Source organism: Canis lupus, chromosome 27 (genome assembly GCF_048164855.1).
Source record: "Canis lupus baileyi chromosome 27, mCanLup2.hap1, whole genome shotgun sequence".
NCBI classification, from domain to species: domain Eukaryota; kingdom Metazoa; phylum Chordata; class Mammalia; order Carnivora; family Canidae; genus Canis; species Canis lupus.
Window position 1 is genome coordinate 27906774 of NC_132864.1, and position 19335 is coordinate 27926108.

The following is a 19335-nucleotide window of genomic DNA, read 5'->3' on the forward strand; positions in this document are numbered from 1 at the left end:
CTTCAGTTCTGGGTGTGATCCTGGTACCCAGATCAAGTCCCGCATCAGGCTTCTTGCAGGGAGTCTGCTTCTCCCTCTGCCTATGTCTCTGCCTCTCACTCTGTGTCTCTCATGAATAAATAAATAAAATCTTTTTTAAAAAAAGACTATTTGATGATCATGCATATATGTGCATGTGTGCTTGCTTCCCAACTGGGCCATTTCTGTTAATGCCAACATATAATGGAAGGAAATACTGGCTTTGGAGCCAAGAAAACTCTGGCTGCACCATTTATAGTATCTGAGTCTTATTTGTAATATAGCAATGTAGTAACCATATGTAATTTGAAATGTTACATCAGATTAAGTGGAAGTTTTTTTTTTTTTTAAGCACATCTAGTAAACATTACTCAAAGACTGGATTTCCACTCATTAGCCGCCATATCTGAAGAGATGTTCTTTTTTAAATATTTTTTTGAAAGATTTTATTTTAGAGAAAGCACATGTGAGCATGTGGTGGGTGGTGAAGGGGAGAGGGAGAGAGAATCTTAAGCAGGCTCCACACTCAGTGCAGAGACCTGCATGGGGTTCAATCTTGTAACCCTGAGATCATGACTTGAACAGAAATCAAGAGTCAGATACTTAACCAACTGAGCCACCTAGGGTCCTCTGAAGAGATTTCTTAATTATTCCCATTTCCTCTACCTTCTAACTAGGATTTCCTTTGTTTTTTTCATTATTTTCTTTTCCATTTACATAGATACTATGTAATCCATTTCACCTTAATCTCATGATTGAACTGTTGTTATAATGTGTATTTGCATAGTGTAGACAAGTATTTGTTTTACGTTAAAAACTTCCCTGTAAAATTCTTCTGACATGAAGAATAGTATAGAATAATATAATGAATATTCTTGTGCCTACCAGCTAATGAAGAAATCATTGCCAATAAAGTTGAAGCCCTCATTTATACCTGTATGATTGCATCTCCCTCTCTTTATATCTTGCCTTCTACCCAAAGAATCATCGTCCTAAATTATTGTAGATTAAGCTGTTAGTGTATTATTTTAAAAATAATACACTTCTCTATCCAGAAATGATACAGATATTCTAAAAGGTTTAAAGCTTCACATTTTATATTTGGGTTATTAATCCATGGGGACTTTTTGAGTATGGTATGAAGTATAGAGATCCAATATTTTTCTCGTCACATGGATAACAATCTTAGCATAATTTACTTGAACATGCTTTCCTCTGATGTATATGTAACTGATATATAAAAATTTTTCCAAGATCTCACTACACGTGACAGTTTTGTAAAGTATGTTCCTATTCTTGAAAAGTCTGTTTTTTTTTTTTTTTCAGTATTTAGACTATTAGGCCAAATTTATTCTTTGTGTTCAAATTTTCTAACTCCTCAGTGGTGTATATGTGTGTGTTGGATACAATTAGTAAAACAGATGTGTTAAAATTTCCCAATATAGTGATTGATGTATTTTTTCTCTCTCCTAGTAGTTCTTTCCATTTTTTTCCATATATTTTTGAAGCTGAACAATTAGGTGCATAGAAAGTAGAATTTTTACATCTTTCATATGAATTGATGCTCTTATTCTGTATAATACCCCTCTAGCCATGTTTTTCCCTTTTATCTGATATGCATATAGCAATACAAAATTACTTTGGGTTAATATTCTCCTGGGATACCTTTTTTATGTGTCTTTTTTAAAAGTCAATTTTGTACTATTGAAGATGGAAGAGTGTAATGAATTCTCCTGTGTCCATCACCCACCTTCAACAATTATCAATTTAACTTTGAACAAGAATTTGAACAATTATGCTAGATTTTATATTGATCCCATCCTATTTTTCTCTAACAAATCAAACATTTTTGTACCTATTTTATATAGTTAATATTTATTTGGATTTTCCCACATACTTACCAATATATCTGTTCATCATTCCCTTTTGCATCCCAGTCCTTCCATTTTGGATAATTTTACTTTTCCCTGAAATTCAATTCGTCTTCTAAAATTTACCTTGATAAGGATTTCTTGGTGGTAAGTGATATATATTTAAAAATGATAGTATTCAAAATATAAAAACTTTGTCTTCATTCTTGAAAAATACTTTGATATAGAATTCTAGGCTAGATTTGGGTTTTGGTTGGTGGTTTGTTTTTTTGTTTTGTTTTGTTTTTTTCATGTTTAATATACTACAACCCTGTCTCTAGCTCTCATTGTTGAAGTAAATGAAGTTAGTCATCTAATTTCTGGACCTTTAAGTGGTACATCTTTCTTCTCTAGTTTTTTTAAGGAAACTTCTCTTAAAAAATAACATGCATCCAAAAAGTACAAAAAAATCATAAATATATTTCTTGGTGAATTTTTAATAATTAAAAATTACTCACATAAACACATCCAGATAAATACATTACCAGAGTCCCAGAAGTCCATCTTGTAGTCCTTCCCAGTATTTACCATCCAGAGATAATCACTCTCCCATCATATATCATGATTGATTAGTTTTTCCTTATTTTGAACTTGTACATAGATGGAATAATAAAATACACATTTTTTTGCATCTAGCTGCTTTTGCTCAGTACTATGTGAGATTCATCTACAACTCTTCATTCTCATTGCTATAAAGTATTCCATTACAGGAATATATACAATTTAGCCATTTTACTGTTAATAATCATTTGAGTTGTTTCCAGTTTTTGCCTATTATAGATAGTGACACTTTCTTTAGTGACATTTGTACTAATTCTATTGTATACATATGTAGGTGTGGAATTGCTTGTAGTAAGAAACTGCCAAATTATTTTCAAAAGTGGTTGTGTCATTTTATGTTCCCACCAGAAAAAATATAAAAGTTATGGTTGCTCCATAAACTCATCAACCTTGTTCTGAATCTTTTTTTTTTTAAGGTTTATTTATCTTATGGGGGGAGGGGCAAAGGAAGAGGGAGAATCTTAAGCAGATTCCATGCTGAGTGCAGAGCCAACTCTGGTCTCAATCCCACAACCCCAGATCTTGAGCTGAACCAAAACCAAGAGTCAAATGCCCAACCAGCTGAGCCACCTAGGTGCCCTGGTGTTCTCAATCTTTTTAATTTTAATTATTCTGGTGGATGGATAATATTATCTCTTTGTGGCTTTAATTCAAATTTCTCTGATGACCAATGTGCTTGTTGTCCATTCATGTATCTTCATTTGTGAAGTATCTGTTCAAATCCTTCACCCATTTTTATTGAGATATAACAACATATAACATATTAATTTGAGATCTACAATGTAATAATTCAATATTTACATATTACAAAATGATCACCACACAGTAAGTCTAGTTAACATCTGTCACCATGGGGTGCCTGGATGGCTCAGTCAGTTAAGCGTCAGACTCTTAATTTTGGCTTAGGTCATGATCTTGGAGCCATGAGATCTATCCCTACTAGAGATTCTCTCTTCACACCTGCTCATGCTCTTTCGCTAAGTAAATAAATAAAATCTTTTAAAAAACAAAAATATCACCATACATAGTTATAAAACCTTTTTTTTTTTTTTTGAGAACTTTTAAGATCTACTCTTTTAGCAACTTTCAAATATGCCATACGGTATTATTAGCTATAGTCACCATGCTGTATATCTCGATGACTTATTTATTTTATAACTAAAAGTTTGTACTTTTCAATTCCCTTTGCCAATTTTGGTTCCCTCCCCCCGCTTTTTTCCCTGCCTCTGGCAGCTACCAGTCTGTTCTCCGTATCTATGAGCTAGGTTTTTTGTGTTTTTTTTTTTTTTTTTTAAGATTTCACATATAAATGAGACCATATAATATTTGTCTTTCTCTAAGTTATTTCACTTAATATAATGCCCTCAGGATGCATCCATGTTGTTGCAAATGGTGGGATGTCCCTATTTTTATAGCCAAGTAATATTCCATTATGTATATATACCATATTTTATTTGCCTATCAGTAGACATTAGGTTATTTGCATGTTTTGGCTGTTATAAACCATACTGGCAGTGAACATGGAGGGGGGGTACATATGTTGTTTTGAGTCAGTGGTTTCATTTTCTCTGGCAAATACCCAGAAGTGAAATTGCTATATCATTTGATAGTTCTATTTTTAATTTTTGGAGAAACTGCCACGTGGTGCACTAACAGTGTACAAGGATTTCCTTTTCTCCATACCCTTGCCAATACTTGTTATTTCTTGTCTTTTTAATAATAGTCATTCTAATGTTTGAGGTGATATCTCATTTTGATCTTGATTTTCATTTCCCTGATGATTAGTGATGTTGAGCATCTTTTCATATACTTGTGAGCCATCTCTACGTAGTCTGGGAAAATGTCTATTCAGATTCTCTGCCCATTTTTTTGTTTTGTTTTGTTTTTTTCTCTGCCAATTTTTTAATAAAGTTTTGGGTTTGTTTGTTTTTGCTATTGAGTTGCATGAGTTCTTTATTTTGGATATTAACCCTTTATCAGATAAATGATTTGCAAACAATTTCTCCTTTTTGGTAGATTGCCTTTTTATTTCACTGTTGATTTCCTTTGCTCTTTAGAAGCCTTTTAGTTTGGTGTAGTCTCACTTGTTTTTGCTTTTGTTGGCTTTGCTTTTTGGTATCAAATACAAAAATCATTGCCAATATCAAAGTCCAGGAGCTTGCCACTTATCTTTTTTCCTGGGAATTTTATGGTTTCAGAACTTGTGTTCCAATCTTTGACCCATTTTGAGTTAATTTTTGTGTATGATATAAGACAGTGGTCCAGTTTCACTCTTTTGTACTTGGCCGTCCAATTTTCCCAACACCATTTATTGAAGAGACTGTTCTTTCCCCACTGTGTATATTCTCAACTTCTTTGTTATATAGTAATTGACCATCTGTGCCTGGATTTATTTCTGGACTCTCTATTGTATTCCATTGATCTCTGTGTCTGTTTTTATGCCAATAACATACTGTTTTAATTACTTCAGTTTTATAATATAGCTTGAAATCAGAGAGATGATGCCTCCAGCTTTTTCTTTCTTAAGATTGCTTTGGCTTATTAGGGTAATTTTGTGGTTTCAAACAATTGGGGATTGTTTGTTCTATTTCCATGAAAAATGCCATTGGAATTCTGATAGGGATTGCATTGAATCTGTAGATAGCTTTGGGTAATATGAACATATTAACAATATTCTTCTAATTCATGAGTATGGAATATCTTTTGTGTTCTCTTCAGTTTTTTTCATCAATGTCTTGCAGTTTTCAGAATGCAGGTCTTTCACCTCCTTGGTTAAATTTATTGCTGGGTATTTTAGTCTTTTTGATAAATTGTAAATGGGATTGCTTTCTTAATTACTCTTTCTGATAGCTCATTATTAGCATATAGAAACATAACAGATTTTTTGTATATTGATTTTTGTATCCTACAACTTTACTGAATTTATTAGTTCTAATAGTTTTTTTATGGAATCTTTTGGGTTTACTATATCTGTCGTGTCCTCTGTAAATAGTGAGTTTTACTTCTTTACCAATTTGGATGCCTTTTATTTCTTGTCTGATTGCTGCGGGCCAGGACTACCGGTACTGTGTAGAATTAAAGTGGTGATTGTTGAATAAAGAATGGGCATCTTTGTTCCTGATCTTAGAAAAAAAGTTTTCAGCTTTGTACTGTCAAGTTTGATGTTAGCTGTGGGCTTGTCATGTATGGCTTTTATTATATTTGAGGTATGTTTCCTCTATATTCGCCTTGTGGAGGATTTTTATCATAAGTGAATGTTAAGTTTTGTCAAATGCTGAGGGTTTTTTTTTTGCATGTATTGAGGTAATCATATGATTTTTTATTCATTTTGTTAATGTGGTATATCATGTTTATAGATTAGTGAATATTGAATCATTCTTTCATCCCTGGAATAAATGCCACTTGGATCGTAGTATATGATCCCTTAAATATATTGTTGAATTCATTTAATATTTTCTTGAGGATTTTGCATCTATCTATATTTATCAGGGATATTGGCCTATAATCATTTTTTGTAGTCTCTGTCTAGTTTTGTTATCAGGGTAATGCTGGCCTTGTAGAATGAATTTGGAAATGTTCCTTCCTTTTCAATTTTTTGGAATAGTTTGGGAAGAATAGATTTAAACTCTTTAAATGATAGGTAGAATTCACCTGAAGCTGTATAATCCTGGACTTTTGTTTGTTGGGAGTTCTTTTATATATATATATTTAAGATTTTTACTTATGTATTCATGAGAGATACAGAGAGAGAGAGACAGAGACATAGGCAGAGGGAGAAGCAGGCTCCATGCAGGGATTTGATCCCAGAACCCCAGGATCACGACCAAAGGCAGACGCTCAACGACTGAGTCACCCAGGTGCCCCTGTTGGGAGTTTTTTGATTATCAATTCAATTTCATTGCTAGTAATCAGTCTGTTCAGATTTTCTATTTCTTCCTGATTCAGTGTTAGAAGATTACTTGTTTCTAGGAATGTATCCATTTCTTCTTAGCTATCTAATTTGTTGGCATATAACTATCAGAGTAATCTCTTATAATCCTTTGTATATTTGTGGTGTCAGTTGTTACTTTTCTTTCATTTTTTCTTTTATTTGGGTTTGCGGGGGTTGCGGAATCTGGCCAGAGATTTATCACATTTATTTATCTTTTCAAAGAAAGAGACCTTAGTTTGATTAATCTTTTGTTTTGTTTTTTTTCAGTCTCTATTCCATTTATTTCTGCTCCGATCTTTATTATTTCCTTCCTTCTATTACCTTTGGCTTTTGTTTTTTCTTTTTCTCGTCCCTTTTGATGTAAAAAAGATTGTTTATTTGATATTTTTCTTGTTTCTTGAGTTAGACCGATATAGCTTTAAAATTCCCTCTTAGAGCTACTTTTGCCACATCTCTTGTATTTTGGAAGGTGTTTCCATTTTTATTTGTCTCGGTATTTTTTTATTTCCTGTTTGATTTCTTTATTGACTCATTGGTTGTTGAGTAGCATGTTATTTAGCCTCCACATATTTGTATTTTTTCATATTTTTTCTTGAAGTTGATTTCTAGTTTCACACTGTTGTGGTTAGAAAAGATGATTGATACAAAATCTTTTTAAAGTTATTGAGACTTCTTTTGTAATCTAACATGTGATCTATCCTGAAGAATGTTCCATGTACAATTAAAAAGAATATGTATTCTCCTGTTTGGGAGTGGATTATTCTGTTTATATCAATAGTCTGTCTGGTCTAATGTGTTGTTTAAGGCCATTGTTTCCTTATTGACTTTCTGTTTGGATTATCTGTCCATTGATGTAAGTGGGATGTTAAAGTCCCAAACTATTGTTGTATTTCTGTCAGGTTTTTATATGTCTGTTAATACTTGCCTTGTGTATTTAGGTGCTCCTGTCTTGAGTGCATAGATACAGTTATTATATCCTCTTATTGCATTTATTTTTTATCATTATGTAATGCCTTTCTTTTTCTTTTGTTACAGTCTTTGTATCTACTTAGTCTGATACAAGGATTGCTACTACAGCTTTCTTTCATTTCTATTTGCATGGAATGTCTTTTTCGATCTCTTTACTTTCAGTTTGTATGTGTCTTTAGGGCTGAAGTAAGGCTCTTCAGGGAACATATGGATGAGTCTTGGTTTTTTATCTGTTTGCCTATGCTGTGCCTTTTGATTGGAACATTTAGTCCTTTTACATTTAAAGTAATTATATTTAAGGATTTTATTTATTTATTCATTCATGAGAGATATAGGCAGAAGGAGAAACAGCTCCTTGGGGGGAGCCTGATGCAGGACTCAATCCTAGGACCCTGGGATCACTCCCTGAGCCAAAGGCAAATGCTCAACCGCTGAGCCACCCAGGTGCCCCTAAAGTAATTTTTGATAGATATGTACTTACTGACATTTTGTTGTTTTCTGGTGTTTTTTGTAGCTCTTCTCTGTTCCTTTCTTCTCTTGCTCTCTTTCCTTGTGATTTGTTGACTGTATTTAGTGTTATGTTTGGATTTCTTTGTGTGTGTGTGTGTGTGTGTGTGTGTGTGTGTGTGTGGTGTTATGTGTAAATAGTACAGGTTTTTGGTTTGTGGTTTTCATAAGGTTCATCTGTAACACCCTCTGTATATAGCAGTCTATTTTTTGATGGCTACTTAAGTTGAACTGTATTCTAAGAGTGCTACATTTTTAGCCAACCATTTTATGTTTTTGACATCATATATTACATCTTTTTATTTGTATATACATTAACTATTATACTTGCTTTTACTACTTTGGTTTTTAATTTTCATACTAGCCCTATAAGTGGTTGATCCAGTACTGTTATTATGTGTTTGTTTTTACCTGTGAGATTTTTTCTTTCACAGTTTTCTTAACTTCAAGTTTGGCCTTTTCTGCTCAAAGAAATCCCTGTGACATTTCATGTAAGGCCGTTTTAGAGGTGATGAACTCTTTTAACTTTTTTTTTTTTAATCTAGGAAACTGTTTATCTCTCCTTCAGTTCTGAAAGATAACCTTGCTGGGTAGATCATCCTTGGTTTTAGGTTTTATCCTTTCAGCACTTTGAAGGTATCCTGCCATTCCCTTCTGGTCTGCAAATGATCTGCTGAAAAGTCACCTAGAAGTCTTATAGACATTCCCTTGTGTGTAACTAATTGCTTTTCTCTTGATGCTTTGAAGACTCTCTCCCTTTAATTTTTGGCATTTTTATTTCTGTGTTTCTCAATGTGTCCCTCTTCGAGTTTATCTTATTTGGAGCTCTGCATGTTTCCTGGACCTGATATCTGTTTCCTTCTTGAGTTTAGGGAAGTTTTCAGCTTTTTCTTCAAATAAGTTTTCTGTCTTCCTCTCTCACTTCTTTGAAGAGTTTAATAATGTGAATGTTAGTACACTTGATCTAGTAGTCACAGAGGTCCCTTAAACTATCCTTAGGTTTAAAAATTCTTTTTTCTTTTTGCTGCTTATCTTGATTTTCACTGCCCTGTGTCCTAAACTGCTGATCAGTTCTCCTCTGTCATCTGATCTGCTTTTGGTTTTCTCTAGTGTGTTTTTTATTTCAGTTATTGTATTCTTTAGTTCTAATTGGTTCTTTTCCATATTTTCTTTCTCTTGAAATTCTCACTCTATTTGCCCATTCTTCTCCTGAGTTTGATAAGCACCTGTACAATCGCTACTTTGAACTCCTTATCAGGTAGATAACTTATCCCTTCGTTTAGTTTCTTTTCTAACGTTTTATCTTGCTTTTCTGTTTGTTTGTTTGTTTGTTTGGAACATCTTCCTTTGTCTCCTCATCTATCTGACACTGTGTGTGTGTTTTTGTCTGTTAGGTAGATCAGTTACATCTTCAGGTTTTAAAGGAGTGGCCCTTGTGTGAGCTGTGTGCACCATCCTGTTGGCTGGCCTGTGACTGTTGCAGGCATGCTGGTGGGCAAGGCTGGTGACCCAGTCTGCTGGCTGCAATGCCCAGCAGCAATTGCAGCACACACACTGATAGGCGGGGCTGGCTCCTGGCACAGCTGGCTGAGAGGCCCAGACTCAGCTGCTCTGGGTGTGCTGGTATGCATGGCTAGCCCCCGGTGTGGCTGGCAAGGCCCAGCCACAACTATTGCAGGTGTGCTGGTGAGTGAGAGCCACTTTGGGGGTACAGCAGTCCCAGCCAAGGCTCCCTGCTGTGTCCAGCAGGGTGGGAACAACATTGGAAGGCCATCTGCTGGGGTGGGTCAGTTGAGTGGACAGGTCTAGAGGTGAACACCAGGGCAGGAGAGCAGTTCTAGCAAGGCAGATGGAAAGTATCAGAAATGGCACCCACTAATGCTAGAACAGCTAGAAGGTAGCTCCTGTGGTAGGAGGGTAATAATAATAATGGCTCTTACCAGGGCACCTGGGTGGCTCAGTTGAGCATCTGCTTTCAGCTCAGGTCATAATCTCCAAGTCCTGGGATCAAGACCCATGCTCCTTGCTCAGCAGGGAGTCTGCATCTCCCTCTCCCTCTGCCCCTCCCCCCACAGTCATTTTCTCTCTCAAATAAATAAAATCTTTTTTAAAAAATGGCTCTACCAGCACTTCTGTTTCTAGAGAAGGTTCCTACCAATCTTTGTACTCTCTGCACATGCCCTAAACTTACCAAATCTTCACATGTGACTTATACAAACTGTTGGCTCTGTGCTAGATCTAGGAGCTAGTGAATTTGTGCAGGACCCTTTAAGAGCAGTCTTAGTTTCCTATAACCCTCCAGCACTCCCCCAGTTAAGACCCACTGACTTTCAAAGCCAGAAGTAATGGGAGCTTATCTTCTCAGTACAGGTCCTAAGGACACGGTCCGCAATGTAGGGCTTGAACCCTTCACTCTTCAGGGAGGACTGCTGTCCCTGTGGTATCCATCCCACTTGGGTTGTTGCACCAGGGGTATCAGTTCTGAGAAGACCATGTTCTGCCTTTCCTGTGGCATTTACTTTATATTCCTAGCTGCGGGAGATCTGTTCTGCTCTCACAGAGACTTGCTCTGTAAATAGTTGTAGTCCTGGTGTGTCTATAGGAGGAAGACATTTTCCTCTGGCTGCTTTCAGGATTTTTCTATTTAATTTCAGTTTTCATCATTTTGATTATGGCTGTCCCTATGCATATTCTTCCTTGTATTTATCCTTTTTGGGGATTTCTGAATTTCTTGTAAGTAGAAAGTACTCACCCTATTGAGTGAGTTTTTGGTCATTATTCATTCATTCAGATTTTTCTCTTTCTCTGTTTTAGGAATCAAGTTTAACCTCTTCATTTATCCCAAGTCCCCAAAGCTCCATTCATTTTTTAAAATATTATTTTCTCTGTAAATATTGTCTAATTTCTATTGATGTCTCTTCAAGTTCATGTGCCCTCCTATTATCTTCAAGATGATATTAACCCATCCAGGGAATTTTTCCTATGTTAGATATTGTAATTTCAAATCTAAGATATCCATTTAGTCCTTTTACATACTGTCCACTTCTCTGCTGACTTTTTTATTTATTCATTCCTTATAAGTGTTTTCTCCTTGTGTCCTAGAACATAATTGTAATAGCTACTTTAAATTCTTTCGTTGTAAATTTCAACATGTTGGGTCCTGTCAGGGTCAGCCTCCATTGATGTCTCTGAGTCTCTGAGTATGGCCTGAATTTTCCTGTTTCAAAGTTATGTGAAGTACATTTGGATTTTATCCTAGACATTGTAAATGATGTACTATAAAGACTTTGAATTCTGTTGTATTCCTCCTAAGAAAATTGGGAATTTTTTCTTTTCTTTTTTAAATCCACCCATTAGGTTGTCTGAACTGGAACTGGAAACTCATCTACTCCACAGTGGGGAACGTTCAAAATTTTGTTTGGCTCTTTGATCCTTATGTGGCTACTTGGGAGTCTGTTGTTCATGTGTGTGCTTCAGGGGTTAGCCAGAGATTTGGATGGTGTTTTGGGATACTCCTCTCTTGTCCTCTCCTTTATAGCATTTTCTTCCTCACCAGCTGCTGCATTTGTCCTGAAATCTTTCCTTTTGAACAAGAAAGACTATAGATTATTTAAATCTGCATTTTTTTGCCTCTTGACATGGCATGGATTGGGGCCTACCCGAGGTAAAAAATGCAAAACCCGTCCTAGTGCTCATACTCCACTATAGAATTTCCCTTCTTTTGATTGCTTTCCAGTGCTTTTAGGTAATTTGTAAAAATATATTTTGTCCAGTGTTTATAATTTTGTTATATGTGGAACTGTTTTTCCTGTAGGTGTTACTACATGATTAGAATGCAAAGTCTCTGGGCTCTTTATAATGCTTTAGTTTTGTAGACATTTGAGGAGAGCCATTCCACATGGACCCTCATGAGTCCCTATTTTAAGAGCTGAATTACATGATAGGCAATAGTATTAGCCATGACTTTACTCTAAGCTTTGGCTGGGAGATTTGACAGTGGTAAGTGGACCAGGAATCCTTTATTTGCATTAGATCAGGTTGAGTTATTTCTCTGAACTGTGTGTCATGAGGATGCTGCAATGTTATAGAGCCAGTAGCTTCAACAGGTCTTAAGTTTCATATTCATGCAGAGTCCAGGGAGGGAAAAGTCCATTCCCTGTGGTCGGTAAATGTTAAATCATTATGAGAAACCATTTCAGTCTTGTAAGTGATTCAAAATACTATATAATTTAGAGCAGTGATGGATTTGGGTGTGCCCAAGGAAAAGAAAATTGCCTACAATATGAGGAAGTTTCAGATACATAACCATCTGTGTCTTGATGGAGGGGGGTGTAACATAAAGATGTATGATGCCATTTGTAAAACTAATTTCTCTTTCCATTTAATCTCTTGTTGCCTAAGAAAATGCAGCTAGTAATTAAGATACCATTTTGGTCTTGCTTGTAAGTGCAGTTTCCTTCATTAAATTTCACACTTGTGAAAAGGAGCTATTAAGAGACAGCCTAAGGTAACACTTTTGAATAGCTAACTTTGTTAAAAATACGTTTTCCAAATTTCTTGCAATAAAATGTAATTGCATTTTCTGTTTTCACTTGTGCAGAATCTTCTCACATATTATCTATTAGAGATAAGACTTGATGCTGCAGGGAATATTCTGCTAAACTGGAGGAGTACAGTGACTTCTGAGCTCCTTTCCTTGTCATTTATAATAAATAAAGTTTTCTGGCTTCTCTAATTTTTCTTACAGTTCACTTCCCATAAGGTTAAGCGGTGGCAAGAGAGAGATTCCAGAATACATAGTATTTTAAAAGTGTCGAGTTTTTAAAATATTTGTTATTAAATTAAACTGGTTAGAAAGCAATCAATAAATAATCATTGAGCCTGTACTGCAACACTAGAGTACCTTGATGTCAAACCTTTAAAGTGAAAAACAAAACAGAGTGAGGGAAGAAAAAAATAAAGGAAAAAACCATACAGTTTTTTACTGTTCATAATAATACCAAATCATAGACAATGAAAGGATGTTCTACTTTATAAAAATGAATACAGGGATCCCTGGGTGGCGCAGTGGTTTAGCACCTGCCTTTGGCCCAGGGCGCGATCCTGGAGACCCGGGATTGAATCCCACATCAGGCTCCCGGTGCATGGAGCCTGCTTCTCCCTCTGCCTGTGTCTCTGCCTCTCTCTCTCTCTGTGACTATCATAAATAAATAAAAATTTAATAAATAAATAAATAAATAAATAAATTAATTAATTAATTAAATTAAATAAATAAAAATGAATACATAGTAAAATTATTGCTGTTGTATGCATCAACAGTGAACTTCTTATATGACATGTCTTTACTATTTAATGTGTTGTGATTTTTCCTTTGGAATTAAGTCCTTGTTTCTGTGGCTGGTTGACAGTATAATATAGATGAAAATGTTTTTACATTAAATATTAGTATAACATCTAAATGTTCTGTCTCAGCTTAAGACAGATCTTAATTCAAATACTTTTATTAGTATCTTTGTCATATAGGAGAAACACTGCTTCTTTCTCGCCACTAACTGAAATCCATTGCATATTTTTAAAAAGTGACCATATTAATGTGCTTACTTCTAAAGTTCTTTCCTCACACAGGTGATAATATAAGCATTCTTCTTTATTTGTATTAATTTTAACCTAAAAAGATAATCTTAAAGAAAAGTCTTGTTGTCTTTTAGTTTTATGTTATCCTTAGCTGCTTCTTAGGATTATTAATAGAATGTGTAGTTGTTATGGATGATTTTGTGATATGAATGCTTTTCTACAGAGAACGAGATGAAAACTCTAAATTTGCTGAATTCAAAGGTAAAAATCTTTTTGAATTCAACAATTTTAATCTAGATTGAAATCAAATAAAGTTATATAGTTCAAAATGTGTTTTCTTCAAATTAATGCACAAAAATCAAAAATCTGTAACCTCATATATACAATGACCACCTAGACCAATGAAAGAGATAACTTTATTGTCATTTCAAAGACAATAAAGTACTTAGGAATGAAGTTAATGAAATGTTTAAATGTTATATGAAGATAACTTTATGACATTCTTGAAATACACAAATGTAGACTTGAACAAATAGAAAGATGCTATGTGTTCTTTTTTTTTTTTTTAAATCTCTTTTTATTTATTTATTTATTTATTTATTTATTTTTTTTTTATTGGTGTTCAATTTACTAACATACAGAATAATACCCAGTGCCCGTCACCCATTCACTCCCACCCCCCGCCCTCCTCCCCTTCTACCACCCCTAGTTCGTTTCCCAGAGTTAGCAGTCTTTACGTTCTGTCTCCCTTTCTGATATTTCCCACACATTTCTTCTCCCTTCCCTTATTTTCCCTTTCACTATTATTTATATTCCCCAAATGAATGAGAACATATAATGTTTGTCCTTCTCCGACTGACTTACTTCACTCAGCATAATACCCTCCAGTTCCATCCACGTTGAAGCAAATGGTGGGTATTTGTCATTTCTAATAGCTGAGTAATATTCCATTGTATACATAAACCACATCTTCTTTATCCATTCATCTTTCGTTGGACACCGAGGCTCCTTCCACATTTTGGCTATAGTGGCCATTGCTGCTAGAAACATCGGGGTGCAGGTGTCCCGGCGTTTCATTGCATTTGTATCTTTGGGGTAAATCCCCAACAGTGCAATTGCTGGGTCGTAGGGCAGGTATATTTTTAACTGTTTGAGGAACCTCCACACAGTTTTCCAGAGTGGCTGCACCAGTTCACATTCCCACCAACAGTGTAAGAGGGTTCCCTTTTCTCCGCATCCTCTCCAACATTTGTTGTTTCCTGCCTTGTTAATTTTCCCCATTCTCACTGGTGTGAGGTGGTATCTCATTGTAGTTTTGATTTGTATTTCCCTGATGGCAAGTGATGCAGAGCATTTTCTCATATGCATGTTGGCCATGTCTATGTCTTCCTCTGTGAGATTTCTGTTCATGTCTTTTGCCCATTTCATGATTGGATTGTTTGTTTCTTTGGTGTTGAGTTTAATAAGTTCTTTATAGATCTTGGAAACTAGCCCTTTATCTGATATGTCATTTGCAAATATCTTCTCCCATTTTGTAGGTTGTCTTTGAGTTTTGTTGACTGTATCCTTTGCTGTGCAAAGCTTCTTATCTTGATGAAGTCCCAATAGTTCATTTTTGCTTTTGTTTCTTTTGCCTTTGTGGATGTATCTTGCAAGAAGTTACTATGGCCGAGTTCAAAAAGGGTGTTGCCTGTGTTCTTCTCTAGGATTTTGATGGAATCTTGTCTCACATTTAGATCTTTCATCCATTTTGAGTTTATCTTTGTGTATGGTGAAAGAGAGTGGTCTAGTTTCATTCTTCTGCATGTGGATGTCCAATTTTCCCAGCACCATTTATTGAAGAGACTGTCTTTCTTCCAATGGATAGTCTTTCCTCCTTTATCGAATATTAGTTGCCCATAAAGTTCAGGGTCCACTTCTGGATTCTCTATTCTGTTCCACTGATCTATGTGTCTGTTTTTGTGCCAGTACCACACTGTCTTGATGACCACAGCTTTGTAGTACAACCTGAAATCTGGCATTGTGATGCCCCCAGATATGGTTTTCTTTTTTAAAATTCCCCTGGCTATTCGGGGTCTTTTCTGATTCCACACAAATCTTAAAATAATTTGTTCTAACTCTCTGAAGAAAGTCCATGGTATTTTGATAGGGATTGCATTAAACGTGTATATTGCCCTGGGTAACATTGACATTTTCACAATATTAATTCTGCCAATCCATGAGCATGGAATATTTTTCCATCTCTTTGTGTCTTCCTCAATTTCTTTCAGAAGTGTTCTATAGTTTTGAGGGTATAGATCCTTTACCTCTTTGGTGAGGTTTATTCCTAGGTATCTTATGCTTTTGGGTGCAATTGTAAATGGGATTGACTCCTTAATTTCTCTTTCTTCAGTCTCATTGTTAGTGTATAGAAATGCCACTGACTTCTGGGCATTGATTTTGTATCCTGCCACGCTACCGAATTGCTGTATGAGTTCTAGCAATCTTGGGGTGGAGACTTTTGGGTTTTCTATGTAGAGTATCATGTCATCGGCGAAGAGGGAGAGTTTGACTTCTTCTTTGCCAATTTGAATGCCTTTAATGTCTTTTTGTTGTCTGATTGCTGAGGCTAGGACTTCCAGTACTATGTTGAATAGCAGTGGTGAGAGTGGACATCCCTGTCTTGTTCCTGATCTTAGGGGAAAGGCTCCCAGTGCTTCCCCATTGAGAATGATATTTGCTGTGGGCTTTTCATAGATGGCTTTTAAGATGTCGAGGAATGTTCCCTCTATCCCTACACTCTGAAGAGTTTTGATCAGGAATGGATGCTGTATTTTGTCAAATGCTTTCTCTGCATCCAATGAGAGGATCATATGGTTCTTGGTTTTTCTCTTGCTGATATGATGAATCACATTGATTGTTTTACGGGTGTTGAACCAGCCTTGTGTCCCAGGGATAAATCCTACTTGGTCACGGTGAATAATTTTCTTAATGTACTGTTGGATCCTATTGGCCAGTATCTTGTTGAGAATTTTTGCATCCATGTTCATCAGGGATATTGGTCTGTAATTCTCCTTTTTGGCGGGGTCTTTGTCTGGCTTTGGAATTAAGGTGATGCTGGCTTCATAGAACGAATTTGGAAGTACTCCATCTCTTTCTATCTTTCCAAACAGCTTTAGGAGAATAGGTATGATTTCTTCTTTAAACGTTTGATAAAATTCTCCTGGGAAGCCATCTGGCCCTGGACTCTTGTGTCTTGGGAGGTTTTTGATGACTGCTTCAATTTCCTCCCTGGTTATTGGCCTGTTCAGGTTTTCTATTTCTTCCTGTTCCAGTTTTGGTAGTTTGTGGCTTTCCAGGAATGCGTCCATTTCTTCTAGATTGCCTAATTTATTGGCGTATAGCTGTTCATAATATGTTTTTAAAATCGTTTGTATTTCCTTGGTGTTGGTAGTGATCTCTCCTTTCTCATTCATGATTTTATTAATTTGAGTCTTCTCTCTCTTCTTTTTAATAAGGCTGGCTAATGGTTTATCTATCTTATTAATTCTTTCAAAGAACCAACTCCTGGTTCTGTTGATCTGTTCCACAGTTCTTCTGGTCTCGATTTCGTTGAGTTCTGCTCGAATCTTTATTAACTCCCTTCTTCTCTTGGGTGTAGGATCTATTTGCTGTTTTTTCTCTAGCTCCTTTATGTGTAAGGTTAGCTTTTGTATTTGAGTTCTTTCCAGTTTTTGAATGGATGCTTGTATTGCGATGTATTTCCCCCTTAGGACTGCTTTTGCTGCATCCCAAAGATTTTGAACGGTTGTATCTTCATTCTCATTAGTTTCCATGAATCTTTTTAATTCTTCCTTAATTTCCTGGTTGACCCTTTTATCTTTTAGCAGGATGGTCCTTAACCTCCATGTGTTTGAGGTCCTTCCAAACTTCTTGTTGTGATTTAGTTCTAATTTCAAGGCATTATGGTCCGAGAATATGATGCTATGTGTTCTTGAAAAGGATGTTTCAATATCACAAAGATGTCAGTTTCTCTCCATGTTGAAAAAAAGCACAATCCTAGTAAAAATATCAACAAGTTTTTTTTCAAGGAAGCAGATTATTTATAAAATGCATATGGAAAAATAAAAAAGTAAAAATAGTAAGGAAATCCCTGAAAAAGAAAGGTAATGAGTAGAGTGTGGGTTAGCCCTAACAAGTATTGAAACATCATAAAGCCTTCACAATTTAAAAAGAGAGATGTGGTAACATTATAGATGTATTGATGGGACAGAAGAGAAATTCCAAAAACAGACCCATAAATATGGAGATTTGGTATATCGATTTTGCCATCTCAAAGCAAATCAAAGATAGTCTTTTTTTTTTTTTTAAGATTTTACTTATTTATTTGAGAGGGACCATGAGCTGCTAGGAAGGGCAGAGGCAGAGGGAGAAGCAGACTCCCTGCTGAGCAGGGAGACTGACGTGGGACTTGATCCCAGGACCCTGAGGTCATGACCTGAGCCAAAGGCAGATGTTTAACCAACTAAGCCACCCAAGCGCCCAAAGACAGTCTCTTTAATAAGTAGTGTTGAGGGATCCCTGGGTGGCGCAGTGGTTTGGCGCCTGCCTTTGGCCCAGGGCGCGATCCTGGAGACCCGGGATCGAATCCCACATCGGGCTCCCGGTGCATGGAGCCTGCTTCTCCCTCTGCCTGTGTCTCTGCCTCTCTCTCTCTCTCTGTGACTATCATAAATAAATAAAAATTAAAAAATATATATATTAAAAAAAATAAGTAGTGTTGAGATCACTGGATCACAATTTGAGAAAAAAATAATGGATCTAATCCTCACACTGCACTCAGTCAAATCAATAACAAATTGGGAAATAGTGTTTGCAACCTATGTTACAGAGGCTAATCTCAGTCTACAAGGAGCTCACAAAAAATGAGATCAGAAACCCAATAAAAGACTGAGACTGGGCAGAGAGTCAATGGCATTTGAATGTATTTAACAATGCTCAGCCCCACTCATAGTAACAGAAGTTCAAATCAACACCACAATATGTGATACAACAGAATTCTATATGGCAATAAGAAGGAACAAACTATTGATACCAATATTATGCTAAGTGAGAGAGACCTGACACAAAGGCTATATACACTGATTATGTTTCTATAACATTCTGGAAAAGGCAAAACTTTAGAGACAGAAATCAGATCCATGGCTGTCAGGGACTACGCGTAGTGGGAATAGGACAGGAGGGAAGGGATCCCTGGGTGGCGCAGCGGTTTGGCGCCTGCCTTTGGCCCAGGGCGCGATCCTGGAGACCCGGGATCGAATCCCACGTCGGGCTCCCAGTGCATGGAGCCTGCTTCTCCCTCTGCCTATGTCTCTGCCTCTCCTTCTCTCTCTTTCTCTCTCTCTCTCTCTCTCTCTCTGTGACTATCATAAATAAATAAAAAAATTAAAAAAAAAAAGACAGGAGGGAAATGTTTGGTATGGTGGTGGTCACATGAGCATATTTATCAAAACCCATCTAACTACACCAAAAAAGGTGAATGTTATTGTATGTAAATTTTGCCTCAAAAAACCTTGAGTTTTAAAACAAACCACACTATGATATCATTTCTTTCTTACTAGTTTAGTGAAAATCTCGAAATTTTATAAGACTGTTCGAGATGCTGTGGGGAAATAGACGCTCTCATACATAACTGGTGGTAGTACGTAATGGCACAGCCCTTATATAGGGGAATTTGGTACTATCTAAAATAATTACATAGGCATTTATTTTATCCACTGATCTAGAAGTTCTATTAACAGCCTCAGTATATTCCATTGAGTACATAATTCATTATGTAACTGGTCTCCTTCTGGTGGACGTTAAAATTTCTAACTTCCTTTTGCT

General features: G+C 36.0%; 1 long non-coding RNA gene across 16 annotated transcripts in view; it reads left to right on the plus strand.

Moving 5' to 3' along the window:
- Window positions 1–19335, plus strand: part of LOC140619541 (uncharacterized) — a 69922-nt gene that overhangs the window by 9543 nt on the left and 41044 nt on the right. The gene's annotated exons all lie outside the window — the stretch shown is intronic.